General features: G+C 46.6%; 1 protein-coding gene and 1 non-coding gene across 3 annotated transcripts in view; one reads left to right on the top strand and one right to left on the bottom strand.

The window, feature by feature from the left end:
* The window catches only part of B4GALT5 (beta-1,4-galactosyltransferase 5), a 239,746-nt gene that overhangs the window by 191,377 nt on the left and 35,103 nt on the right, over positions 1–13,266 (bottom strand). The gene's annotated exons all lie outside the window — the stretch shown is intronic.
* LOC138581535 (U1 spliceosomal RNA) lies at positions 11,977–12,138 on the top strand. The gene has a single exon (XR_011304607.1). It is a non-coding gene; the product is annotated as a U1 spliceosomal RNA (small nuclear RNA).

The following is a 13,266-nucleotide window of genomic DNA, read 5'->3' as shown; positions in this document are numbered from 1 at the left end:
ACCTACCACACAGTGACCATGAGTCAAAGGCCTAACATGACTGGTAGTGCACCCTCCTTATTGACCTTATAGAGGCACAAGCCTGAAATGCAGATGATTGCGCCATCACTCATCTTGCAAATGTACCGGCCTGACATACAGGGTGTCAACTGGACTGCACCGATCATGTCTAACACCATCCCATCCCCTGCCTTCCCGAGAGCACTCTAACAGGGTGGGCTGTGTGTTTGTTTCAAGTTCTTTTTATAACTATTTCTTTCTCTTCTTAATAGCTCCACTGCCCCATGCCCCACTTAAGACAGTGTACCATTTAACCTTGAAGACTGCAATGCGTGGTGGGCGTGGAGTATGGAGGGGGTCCTACATCTAATGCATGCCTCTCTAAGCAAACTGCAACTCAGGTACACAGACATGCACAGATAAGGGAAACATGTATCCCCGAGGGGCTACAGAAGCTGTGGTGATGTAATGCTTTTCAAAGGCTTCTATTTCATCCCTGTCTGAGGAAGTGGTGAGGACCATGGAAGCTTGCAAATAGCCTAATTAAGCTAGCATCTTTTTTTCAAGCGGGTCAACAATGTATTCCGAACTATATATTAACTATTATACAAACACACATTGTTTTGCATTCCCTTCGGATTCACCCCACGCCAGTAAAAATGGTATTTGATAACAGTAATTTTATAGCATGAATTAGCAATTGCTGTTCCACAAGGATTGAGAGCTGTATCTACAAAAATCCCATGTACCTCTACCTCTGGAAAAAAGGAGCATGGGAGGAGCATTAGAAATAATTTAACTTCCAACTTTAGCTAAATGGCTTGAACCCAAGTTTTCACTTTCCTCTTCTAGATCCATTTGTATACCCCCCACAATGCATTGCCCAATTGGCACCAGACAGAAGGTGAACTTCCAGTGATGGCTTCCGGGAGGTGCTGTAAAGTGTGGGACTTGGATCAAATGGCCTAATCTTTCTTCTAAAATTTAAGGTGCAAGTGCTTTTTTCAAGCCTTTCCAAGACCACAATAGCTTTGCTGGCGTTTGCTACATGCTCCAGTGTTCCAACCACAGGGCTGTTGGACTATACTGCACTGCTGATCCCCAAAAGGGTGAAACCGGTATGCAGTTGTCCGCAGTCTTGAGAACCGTCTGTCTTCAGTAGAATAAAACAATTTCTTAACTGTGGCGAAAGACATTTTCCTGGAGCAAAGGATTGGCATTTGAGCTAATATGCGTAGCCCTAAGGCGTTACCATTTGGCTGTGAACAGGAGGTAAACTTCCAGTGATGGCTACCTGGTGGCGTTGTGCTGTGTGTGCCTTGGCTCCAATAGCTCAATCTACTTTCAAATATATTTCCTAAAAAGCCCTTTAGGTGTTGGTAAAAATGGGAATTCGGTGTAGGTCGCAGTCAGGATCGTCTTCTAGGGTCGTATTCATAGTTGTCTTCCGGTGTGGATAGGCCCGCAGCTCTAACATCCAACCCAATAATTCACGGCTTACATGCCATCCTCCAACCATGTAGAAAACACTTGTTCAGCTCTGTTCTCGGCCGAATCAAATGAAGCTGGTGTACCGGCACCCAGATGTGGCGGCAGTTCCTTACCACCAGCAGACATGGCCATGTCCCGAGTAGAAGCAAGACTAGCCATCCATAGCTTCTCCAGCAATCAGTGGTGGTATGAAGCAGTGCCAAATCTTATTTCAATTTTGTTAGGATTTACAGCACCCACCTGGCTTTTTCGCATTCCCTACCTTTGCCTTCCTAGTAATCAAAATCTCCAATGTGTGTCTATTCCTGCTATCAAAGCCTTTCGATTTCTGCATATCATCGCATTTAAACCTTGCAGGGAAGGCCCAACCGCTCCACAGCAGCCTCCTTGCACCTTAACTCACTTTGCTAACCGAGGCAATAAAAAGTAGCAGAAGCATGCATTTTTAATCACGACGATATGATATGATTGGTTATTTATAACGTGCTTAATACCCAGAAGTTTTTAATTGCGGACCCGGGGATCGAACCTGTGTTGCTCGGTGTCATCTTGTCTTGCTTCCAAGGCGAGCACGTTGCCCCTGAGCTATCCTCCCGACACAAACAAGTATTCACGATGTGCAATACATTCAAATAAGGTGCTGTACACATTCAAAATCTTCCCACCACTTCCTAATCGGGCAACTCTTCAGGCCAGGGGGAGGAGAGAATTATGTTCAGTTGGCAGAGTCTTATAACCTCTCCTGGGGACAAGGAGGATCAATCATTGAAAAGCAATTGGTAGCCAATCACACCACTAAAGGGGCTTCAAGGTGGCCTACATCCTTGTACTCACATGGACAATGCAATGCAGTGGGAGGGATGCCCGAGGCTAGTCAGGTCCTAGGGGTTTCCTGCTGTAAATCTGTGAAGAGACGGAACTGCCCCCCGCCGCCCCGCCCCCCGCCACCCACTCCCACTCCCTAAATTGCATTCTTGGTGCACATCCTTGGCAAAGGGAGAGATTCAAAATGACAACCACCAGAATCATGGTAACTGCATGCACTACTTTAAGGGCATGCCGCTCTCTGACAGAGTGGTTCCCACAGCAGTTTCCAAATAAGGGAGTTGGGAGTAATGCATATGTTGAGCCCTTAAGTGATCCCAAGACACATAGGAGGCCTTGAGCAAGCCCTAGACTTTAAGCCAAGGGCAATTTGCCAATCATTAAGATTATAAGGCATCTATTAATGTAGACACATCTTCACTCGGTGTTGCTAGGCAGACAAAACTGGCCAATGCGTTTTGGACCCATAGTGGTCCCTCATCAGGGCAATGTTTAACCATGGGAGATGCTAGTAGTCACCCGTATATGTGATATCCCAGAAAATTCTGGTTTCTGTTAGCATCAATATACGTCAACACAAAAGTATGTCAACAAATTCAGATAAGGTGCTTTACTGGTCAGAAGCCTTCTCACCAATCATGGAAAGCAATGACCAGCGAAAATGTAGATTAACTAAATGGAAGGCAGGGATTGAAATAAATGGAGCCACTTTGCAGGTATGGACAGACGCTTCGATGTATGGATGTTATCTTCCGATAGGCTGGATGGAGGCAGGTCTCTCGACAGAAGGTCGTCAATCACGTTGCTTCCTATTTCCAAAGCCACAGTGTGGCATAGCAAGAGCGCACTGGGCATTGTGGGTGTACTAGAAAAGGGATGCCACGAGCGTCGCCAATAGGGTAATCCTGGGGGTAGGAACACAATAGACGGGTGCAGAACTCTAGGACGGAGCACCATACAAGGCAGAACTTCTATCACGCAGGGCAGAACTTCCCCCAACAGAAAGGCTTATAATTCCTATACCTTTTGAAAAATTAAATTCTATCCCAAAAAATTGGCTGTAAACTTCACAATTTAGGCATATTAAAACCCTTTCTTGGGAAAGAATCACACAGGGACAAGAAGTCCCACTTTACAAATTCACTCTCTGCCAGCTGAGATTTTGTAAGGGGGGTTTGCACTAAAGTTGGATAGATGAAATTATTTCAGCAAAGAGGTAATGAAAACGTCACAGATGAGTTCTGCAAGCAGAAAATGTTACTAATCTCCAGACCATAGGACAGATGTGTTGACAAAGATGACACACACAAATCATTTACGACCCTCCATTCCACACAGGGGCAACCAGTTATTAAACAGAGACGAATGGATCCACCAATTCCTTACATCTTACCATCAAGGATTCTTAACACATTCTTCTTTTACACAGTCAACTCTGACATCATCGTCGTCGATTGGCCTTGGCACTCCCAGAATTATTATACCAGATTACATCTTGGAACTGTAAAATGTAACCTTTCCAGATAGGCCTCACCCCTTCAAGGGCCCAATTGAGCACATCTCAAGCCCATCACACGATCATTTACTATTATTACTACTACCACCAACTGAGTACTATGAAAACTGCTGCTTTCTAGAATTACCTCCAAATCCTTCCTTTTCTGATCTGTCTTCGCTAGCTCAACACACATCCAAACTATCCCTTTGCTTGACCCTTCCTTTTTTGCTCTCCTTCTCAGATCATGATCTTGATCTTCCCAGGCAGAGGCACAAGATGCCACTCCAGGCAAGTGTCTGCCCTGAGAGACCTCTATGGTGGCGATGACAATACAAAAACCCTTTTATCAGGACTCATAATTAAGATTCAATGAGCAGAAGCTAAAACCAGCTCCTGGGCCTCGTGCATAGCCCGATAGGCAGAAGCTACTACTGGGGAACCAGGAGAGTGTACACAACACGCCGCAAACCAATCATCTACATGAGAGGCAAAAGTTAATTATGTGCCCATTATGTAGGAGCCATCGTGTTTAAACGTGTACCAAAGCTGTCCTAATTCTTTATTAATATTCTCAAATACTCAAAGTTAATGTCACATTTGTATGTTTGCAAGGCACGTTTTGGCCTGGGGAGCCAAAAGTAGCTCCCTATAGCTGGTACTTTCAAGCTAACCAGTCTCTCCTAGGCTAGAAGAAGTAGCTAAATAGCACACTATTCCCAGCTATTTCGAATCCAGCTTTAATATAATGTAAACACATTTCTTTTTTTAAAACAGTGCACTGAAACAAGCATTGGCTGTGCCAACAGTTTTGGCTTTTGTGTAGGCACTGGAAATGCATTTGCCAGGCAAGGCAAAAGGGATTTTAACTTGCCACCAATAGTAGCAGCTGAAAAATGGTGCGAGTACCTGGGCATATTATAGCAGTTTATACACAAGCCAAAACTGCTGGCTTTCCAAAGGCTTGTTTTTAACAAGACTTCAGTGAAGGAAATGCATAGTGCTTATAAATTGATTGGTTGAAGGCAGACCCGAGTAAGACATTTCTATTACCCTGTTAACAGGCTACAGTTCTAATTAAGTCATTAACTCTCAGAAGACTGTTTTGAAAAACACTGGGAGGCATTCTGAGCACAAAGTTTGATGGTAAGGCTTCATAAAAGTTATCTCAAAGAGATCCCAGGAGGATGTGCTTTTGGCAGGAGGGGCGGGAAGCGGGTGGGGGATTAGCATGGGATGACCAGTCAATAGGTGGGGAAATAACCAAACAACACTTACAAGCTTTGTGTCACTCCTCGTATGCCATTACTCTCTAGCTGTACCCTTATGCAATCGTTTGGCATATAGGTAGCATCACCTAGTAGGCAAAACTAAAAAGCAGACCTGGGTGCCTATACAGCACTCCTGTTGCAAAACCTACAAGAGAGACCCTTCCCTGTGTAACTCCATGGAGGGCGTAGGGAAGCTGTCTGTGGCAAGCATGCTCTGGCCCCCTCTTCTCAGAGATTGGAGTGTACAGTTTTCCCATTCAACATGGGCAACTATTGGGTGAAGGAATAGACCTTACTTAACAAAGCCTCGCACACGCCACAAAGCAGTGCAAAGACCAAGTCATCCTCCCAGAAACCTGTAGGAGAAAGCCGTTGAGCCAAAATAACATTTTGGAATCCTTGCGACCCATGACTCGTGAAGATTGTGGGATTAAAATAAATACCCTGGGCAATTGCAAATTCATCCCAATGGTGTTCCCTAGGACTCGTGCCTGCTTCTTTCAAGGCTCAATAATGACTGAAATCCCACCCATTTGCAGGCCAAACGTCATAGTGCACTTTGTTCAAGGGTGAGTGGTGGATGACAGTGAATCGAGGCATCCAAAATGTAGGCTGGTATAAGCCTGGGTAGCAAATGGGCCAGAACAAGACGGAGCTTTGCTCTGTCGTGGGGCCGAGGGTCTGGCCCTAGAAACAGACCTGTTCCCAAGCCAAGCACCCAAGCACGAGCAGCCCTAGTGTTAGGTTCGCTCTCCATGCCACTGTCAGCTTCGCGGTCTAGTGTGGCTCTGCTCCTCCAAGACATCTCCTACACAGAGGTTCGCCTCTGCATAGGAATCACTCTCCTCCCTGTGTAGGAGAGCTGCCCCCCCCAATTCACAGTTCTTCCTGTGCTTAAGTACGTCAAAACGTCAAAAGGGGTGTGTCCTTCTTCCTGGACTGTGGCACTCAGATGAAACCCAGCATTGCCTAAAGCCAACGAGTTAGAAATTGCATTTTTCGGTGAATAAAAAAATAAAATAATAATAAATAAAAAATTTTTAAAAAAGAGTGTGTTGCTGTTCTTTGACTGAAGTTCAGGAGGGCAAAGAGATAGAAAAAAGGTCACGGTTTGGTGGAGTCAAAACAGAAGTAACAACAGTATTTCTATTTTCATATAGGCAGCCAATGGATTCTGGACTGGGAGTTCCTTATCGGAATGGGAGTCATTGTCCAAGCGGAAAGTCACTCCCAGTGAGGTCCCACTTGCCCAGACTGCTAGGGAGGGTCTTGCTGAGCAGGTTCACCACCCTAGCCTCAAAGGGGGTGGCTCCCCCTTAAGGAGAAGGGATGAATAACTCTGAATTTGTCAAAGTTGGAAAAGCTGAAGTGTAAAATGGGTTCCTCCGACCTGCTTCAAAAGGGGCAAAAAGAGGCCGAGAAGAAAGGCCTGGTGATCGTTTTCTATAGTTACTTTCCGTGAAACATGGATTCTTGAAGAAAAGAGAAGCGACCCTGTAAGCATATTGTATGAGCAGGCAGAAGAGGTGTAGGCTTTCAGTTTGGCACTCGCTTATGCCTGGATTCTAGACTCCAGTTGCTGGGCAAGTGCACATTATGGGATCGGTGGTCCTTTTCTCCTGGGCAACATGAAAGCAGGTGGCGGGAGTCACGCAAACATGCACTCGCTCAAGAAGAGATGGCAGTAACTGATAGCTTGTAAGCAAAGCAAATGCAAAAATAGGGTGGTATTCGAGACTCTTGCTTTAAAAATATTCTGCACGCGTTTTCTATATGTGAAAAACCAGAATAGTTATAAAAACTGTCCTCTGTCCTGGAAGAACTTTTAAAAAATAAGAAGGAATTCTAGATTTTGGGGTATCACAGGCAGGTATAGGCTGTGAGGGGGGTTTTCTAAATGGAGGTTTCCATTTTGGGTCTACATCATCATCATCACGAGGGACTGTGCAGCGTTTCCTCCTGGGCTCATCTGATCACATGCATTATTTACAAAAGGAAGTTGAGTCGGGGCTCTACCACCCAGTAACGCCCCCGTTACTAAGTTACAGGCCCAGGGGAAGTGAGTGAGAGCCAAAATACAATCCCCGGTGCAGTTGCCAGACAGTGAAGTTCTCAGCCTTGTGAATGTACAGCAATTAGTACCTGGGGACAAAATGTGTGGTGTCACAGGGTAATAATTAAGTAAGCTTGAAGCAGCCACTTCAGTTGTGGCTCAGGAGCCTAGAAAGGAACACTAAGTGTAGCATGCAGCTGTAGTATGCACCAGTAGAGGCGAGCGACACCGAGAGACGTGCCGGACTAGGGGTCCATATGGAGGTGCAGCAGGAAGAAGCAGAGCAGTGTGGTGGCCGGGTGAGTAGGCCAAGATGTGCCAGAAAACGGAAGGTGGGGTTGCGGAGCAGAGGCAGAGCACCACGGGGAGAAAGCAGCAGGCAGCAAACAGGCCAATGGGAACATCGCAACTGGAGGCGTACGTAGAAGGCTTTACCATTAGGTAAAGCCTGATTTTTTACCAATTACCACAGAGAAAGCACTGCCCCAGGTTACTAATGATAACGTGAACGCTTTACTGTAATAAAGACTGCCTTTGCACTGCTGGGTCTTCCAGATCAGAAAAGGCCCCTGCCAAAAATCACAAGCTACAACGTTTACCATAAATAAACAAAAAAACAGAGCTTTGAAGGCAGGGAGGAAAGAGCTTCCTTAAACAACCACGAGATTTCAATTAAGCAGCAGAAAAACCTCGAAAACGGCACAGATCCGCAACTGTTGCTTTCACAAAATCACTTTTAAAAGGAGGCCACGTGATCAAAGAGCTTCCGGTGTCCTTCTGCCGAGGGGAGTGATCACATGATACTTTCCTTTGCTAGTGATCTATACATGTCACGTGATAAGTAGCACGCAATGCCTTGCAAAGTGTTACTACTTCGTATTCGAGGCTGTGGACAACATAGCAAAACCATTCACGAATCGACTGGTGCACTCAGGCCACCAAGAAGCTATAATGCCCCAATTTGCGCAGCACACAACAAATCCGGAAAGGTCTGGAAACGCTTAAAAGAGCTGCAATCCTTGCAAGCGCCAACTTTTGATTTTTGCAATGAGGGAAGAACCACATTTTGATGTGTGCTATATAGGCAGAAACTCCCACAATGGGATTAGTTAGGCAGCCGCGTATCCATCCCCAGGACCGAACAACACATTTTACAGCACATTTAGCAGCAGGAATTGGAAAAAGCCACAGCATTACAGGCCGGTATAAATATATAACATCTCAGCAACAGTCGCCCGAACCCGCTGAGCTGTCTCTGCAGCATTCCGCTTCATGCTTCCCTACTTCTTCTATGCCCGCCACGCAGCAGAGGTGACCATGAGGCTGCCTTTCCACTTTGAAGTGAGCAGCACTTGCTAATTTTGCAAGATCCATGCTAACAGTTCATAGAGCCTAGCATAAAAGGCGGCAGAAGCCTGGCTTCCTCCACTGATTTGAAAGAGCACCTCACAAAGGAGAACAGGGGAAGTGGCCCGCGCACTCAGCGCCTGCTTCGGCAAAGAAACTGAAATGCCTGTTGCAAACATATCTCTGCAGAATGACCGGATCGAATGTTTGGACCATAAGAATGACCCTTTTATTAAAAACGTATCAATTGCTACAGATAGTGGGGAATTGGTAAACCTAATTTGAGGCCGATGTGCGCACGAAATGAAGATTACTGAGCAAAAAGCATGCTATTCCCGTGTTCTTCATCAGAGCATATATGCACCGTTCCAGTCGGCAAATGGGTTTGGGTCTACTCGGTAGAAAATATTTGACCTCATTTTCTTTGCTCTTTCTTTGTCGAAGAGACCCCCCACAACTACACTTTAAATAGGTGCACAGGCTGCGGGTGGCCCTTACCAGGCAACTTCCCTGGGAATTATACCATTCAGAGTCCGTTTGGTGTTCGGTGCCAGGTTGGATTTTCCCCGGCCCACCTGGCCAAGGCCCAGCTACCTGGAGTCAACAGGGGCAGGCACCAAGCAGAGCACATTTGCCTATATGGGAAGGAAGGATAGCTCAGGGGCAACACATTTCTCTAGGAAGCAAGATAACGTAGCGCAACACAGATTCGAATCCCGATCCTGAGCTTAGAGACCACTCTCTGGTATTAAGCGCGTTATAAAAGAACAATTATAATAATAATCATCCCCCCAGAAACAAGCGGCCTGGATCTGTAATTTATGGTGCACGCGCTAATTTATTTCAGCTAGCAGAGTCAGTCAGAGCCTGAGAACCACCCACCACGGACACAGCAACAAAGCATTTCCAGCTGCCTGGCTTGCCACAGACCTTGTCCACGTCATGAAGAATGCAGGCTCTCCTGGCTCACTTCCTTGAGTCTTCACAGACCTGAAAGTTCTCCTTGTCTGTACACAACTGCACCCTTTGTTTTTAATGGGAACGTGCAGTTGCTGGTCGCACTTACCCTTTTTTTCTGCACTGTGCTTCTACATCTACCTAATCAGGACTCTGCGCCTTGCATAGGCAGGCGGGGCAATGACCTTCTGCTCTCCTGCGCACGATATACGCGTTGCTAGCGGTACAGACGCGGGCTCAGACTTCTGCGTCACATCCCATTTGCGTGCACCTAACCCTATTGGGGGAATACTAGAGCTTGCAATCTCAATGCTAAGGTCCACCCTAACCTACAAGAATTTCACGGCATCAACGGCAGCAGGCACCCACTCCCCCAGGCTGTCTAGCCTCGTACGGCCAAGCAGGTTGGCAAAGCATCTCACGGCTAGCGCAGGGAGCTTGCAATCATGCATTGGACCAAGGTTGTCCAACATACGGCCTACAGGCCACAATGCGGCCCGCCAAGCCATTTTATGTGGCCCGCGAGGCCGTATGTTGGACAACTCTTGAGTAAAAAATGTTTATTTTTAAAAAACATTTTTTTTTTTTTTTTAATGTGCCTGTGCGCAAAACTGTAACTTCCTCTGGTGACCCCATGGGGTCAAGAGAGGTAGTTACAGTCCTCAGCCACGAAGCGTTCATTTATTTATTCATGCAATGTAACATTGCAGAAATAAATAAATTCGTCAAGAAGATCTTGGGACTTGATGATGGAGGAAGGAGAGACTAATTTGTATCACGGCAGAGTGAGGGTTACCTCGGGAATACCATTCATTTTCAGTGAGCGTGGGTCCATACAATTGCCCAGTACTCCCACAAACTATGAACAATGGGATTAATATAGTAGCAATTACTTTGCATTTAAATATCCCATTTCAGGCAATTAGGACCCACCATGCAAGAGAGGAATGGGCTCCGGCACAGACATGCCCGTTCCTCTCTTGCATGGTGCTCCGAGGGGCAAAAGGCGAGCCACGATGAAGGGAGGAGGAGGCGAGGTGAGGAAAAGAAAGTGCTGGCCCGGGAGAAGGATTATGTGGACAGGTGCTGTGCAGGCGTTCCTCTTCGGCGTGGGCAGCACAGCGGATTCCTGAACCCCTGATTAGCCGTGGGCCGCTGCTCAGAGGGCCATTGTGCGGAGTTACTTTCAAGGTTTGTCACCTGTGGACATATGTTTAGCAGGGGTTGCGGCGACACAGCCTGTCTGCCCCAAAAATCGTTCTTTTGAATTGCGAATGTCACCGAAGATGAACCTTTATCAGCTGAGATACTTAACCTTTGCAGTGCTTTTTTTCCTCGTCTCGAGACAAAGAAGAACAGCGGGAGCTCAGTTACGTTTACCTCTAAGCAAAGTGCGGATTGATGAAAATGTCCATGCATTATTCCAAGTACATTGGACATTATAGATGTGGCCAGTGGGGTATCAAAGCATGGCAAATACCACATGTACAGCACAATATGTTACCCTGGTAGTGCCCAAATAACACACTGCAACCTGCAAATGGGCCTCAGTGGACCACCTGCCAAGGTTTCTGGAAGTTGCTCATGATCTTGATCTATGATATGATCTGATATGATAGGTTATTTATAACTCGCTTAATACCCATGCAGCAGTGATCCCAATCATAAAAGTGAAACAGGCAAGCCCAACAGGTATAACTTATTTTCACTCTTTTGGTAGCGCAGTCTGAGGGCAGCCTATACCCTTCAGGAGAGGTGTGAGCTGATACAGTTGCAACACAAAAAACAATAGTACTATGTTCCCAAAATACCTTAGTTCTTGTCTTTCGGATCTCAGCAGAGCCAGGCTTTTCAGCATCAGACCAGAAGCATGGATGCCTTTGCGCTGGGCTGGGGTCAAGTCGGAGAGCAGCAGCAATGGGCGCCAATGATGCAGTTCTGTTTGGCAGTGGTGCTGATTTGCGGGTAGAAAACGCTGGGAACAGTAGGCCGTGCCTAGTGGATGGCACTGGAAGACTCAGTGACCTCTGGGCCCAGACAAGGGAATACTTGCCTTTGGCGCTGTGCAGGCTCGTCTGACACAACACGGCATATGGTTACGGCAAAGATGTCAAAGCTTCAGCATTGTCATTGAGCAGAACTCTGACATTCAGGGTTGGTAGAGCGTCGAGGTCCAGGATGATTATGATGGTGTCAATGGGGCCAGTGCTGAGCAGCTCCGCTCAGGAGGGCCATGGGCCCGTGTGGGGCCGTCAGGCCAGTGGGCAGACTGAAACAGGCCTGCTCGAGCCATTCTGCTATTTATACAAATCTCAGGCTGAGCAGGGCCTGATGGGAGAAAGGAACTGTGCTACAATCTGCTCTTCTGCTGGGCTCTGCCTGCTGGAGCTTCCCCCTACACGCGGGACAGGCAGCTCTGCAGACGCTCAGAGCTTCCAGGGTGTGGGGGTTGGGGCTGGGTCAGGGCCTGCCTTCACACCCTCGCTTAGCGGGGCTTCCCAGAACTGACCCAACCCGTGCCCTCTTGCATGCAACTCATACTTAGCTGGCAGGGGAGAATCTTATCTCAAGGGCAGATCTCCCAGGGTGAGGCCTACCCATTGCACATCGGATTTGCTGACCCCTGCTATGTTCCCAAATGCGGGATACACAACTGCATTATTTCTGGTAGTGGGGGACTGTGTTTGCGCTCTCCCCCCGATTTATTGGTGAAAGAAAAGGTAAAGTGTGCACTAGGCCTGCTAGGTTGCATACTTTAAGATTGTGCTAACATTGCGTTTCTTCAATTAGGTTCACCTTTGGGTGATTGCTTTTCCACATTTTATCTGCTGAATTGAATTATGCTTCTTTCATCACCACAGAAGTAATGTGTATTACAGAGATAAGCTACCGTGTGTATTGGGCACACTGCACATGCTCAGGCAGCATCAATCATGCTTTGTACAGGACAATGCTGGCCTAAATTGGGAACGGCCAGCATAGACATGTTGCTACAGAGGCATATTTTGGGTACAACCAGCATGACAATTTGTTACATCAGTGACCGTGCTGTCTTGCACTGTGGACACATTGATCATTAAAATGTGTTGTGTGGTAAAATGTTCTTTTCTGCTGTTGGTGACATGGAATTTTCATGTTCCCCTTTAGAACGGATTGTAAGCTTATGGCTTTTTGGTCACCTTTTCTGCTGTAAAATGCACCATTTCAACCCCATATTTGAAAGAAATTATTGGGGGGGAACCCCCCCAAACCCTCCCTACAACCTTATAGCTCCCTCGCTATGCTCAGTCGCCCCCACTATTTCAGAAAAATATTAACACATAGACACTGAAAGAAATCACAAGCAATTAACCTTTGATCACTGCCCATGACACCAAAAGCTATCTTTGGGACTGCATGGCTATCACTGCCTGTGATGCTATTGTCTCAAAGGTCACACAATATCGCTTTTTAATATACTGCTTTGGGTGAGGTTGTTGACTTTTGGCTTGCCGGCCCACTGGGTGACAAAAAGTTAATGCTTCGGCCCCACATTCAGAAAGGTTAGACAAGCCTGCATTAGACATTCTGTTCCAGGAAAATAAAAGGTGTTCCAATACGTCAAGAAAATACCCCCGATCATCATGACCCACATGCCACAACCCCTGAGAAACATCAGCAGCAGAATTGGGACATTCAGGTTCACACAAAAGGTGTGACTATTGGCCCCTGAACAGTGTGCAGCAAAGGTGTGGGTAGGAAAAAGAAAACCGCATAGAGAGTGGACCAAAAGTAGGCTTTAACTAACAGGTCCCAATTTCCACAGCAGTGTGGACTTAAGATGACAC

This window comes from Ambystoma mexicanum, chromosome 3p, assembly GCF_040938575.1.
Source record: "Ambystoma mexicanum isolate Mex_15411 chromosome 3p, UKY_AmexF1_1, whole genome shotgun sequence".
Taxonomy (NCBI): Eukaryota; Metazoa; Chordata; class Amphibia; order Caudata; family Ambystomatidae; genus Ambystoma; species Ambystoma mexicanum.
Note: the sequence above shows the minus strand (reverse complement) of the source record. Positions and strands in the feature narration are given on the sequence as shown.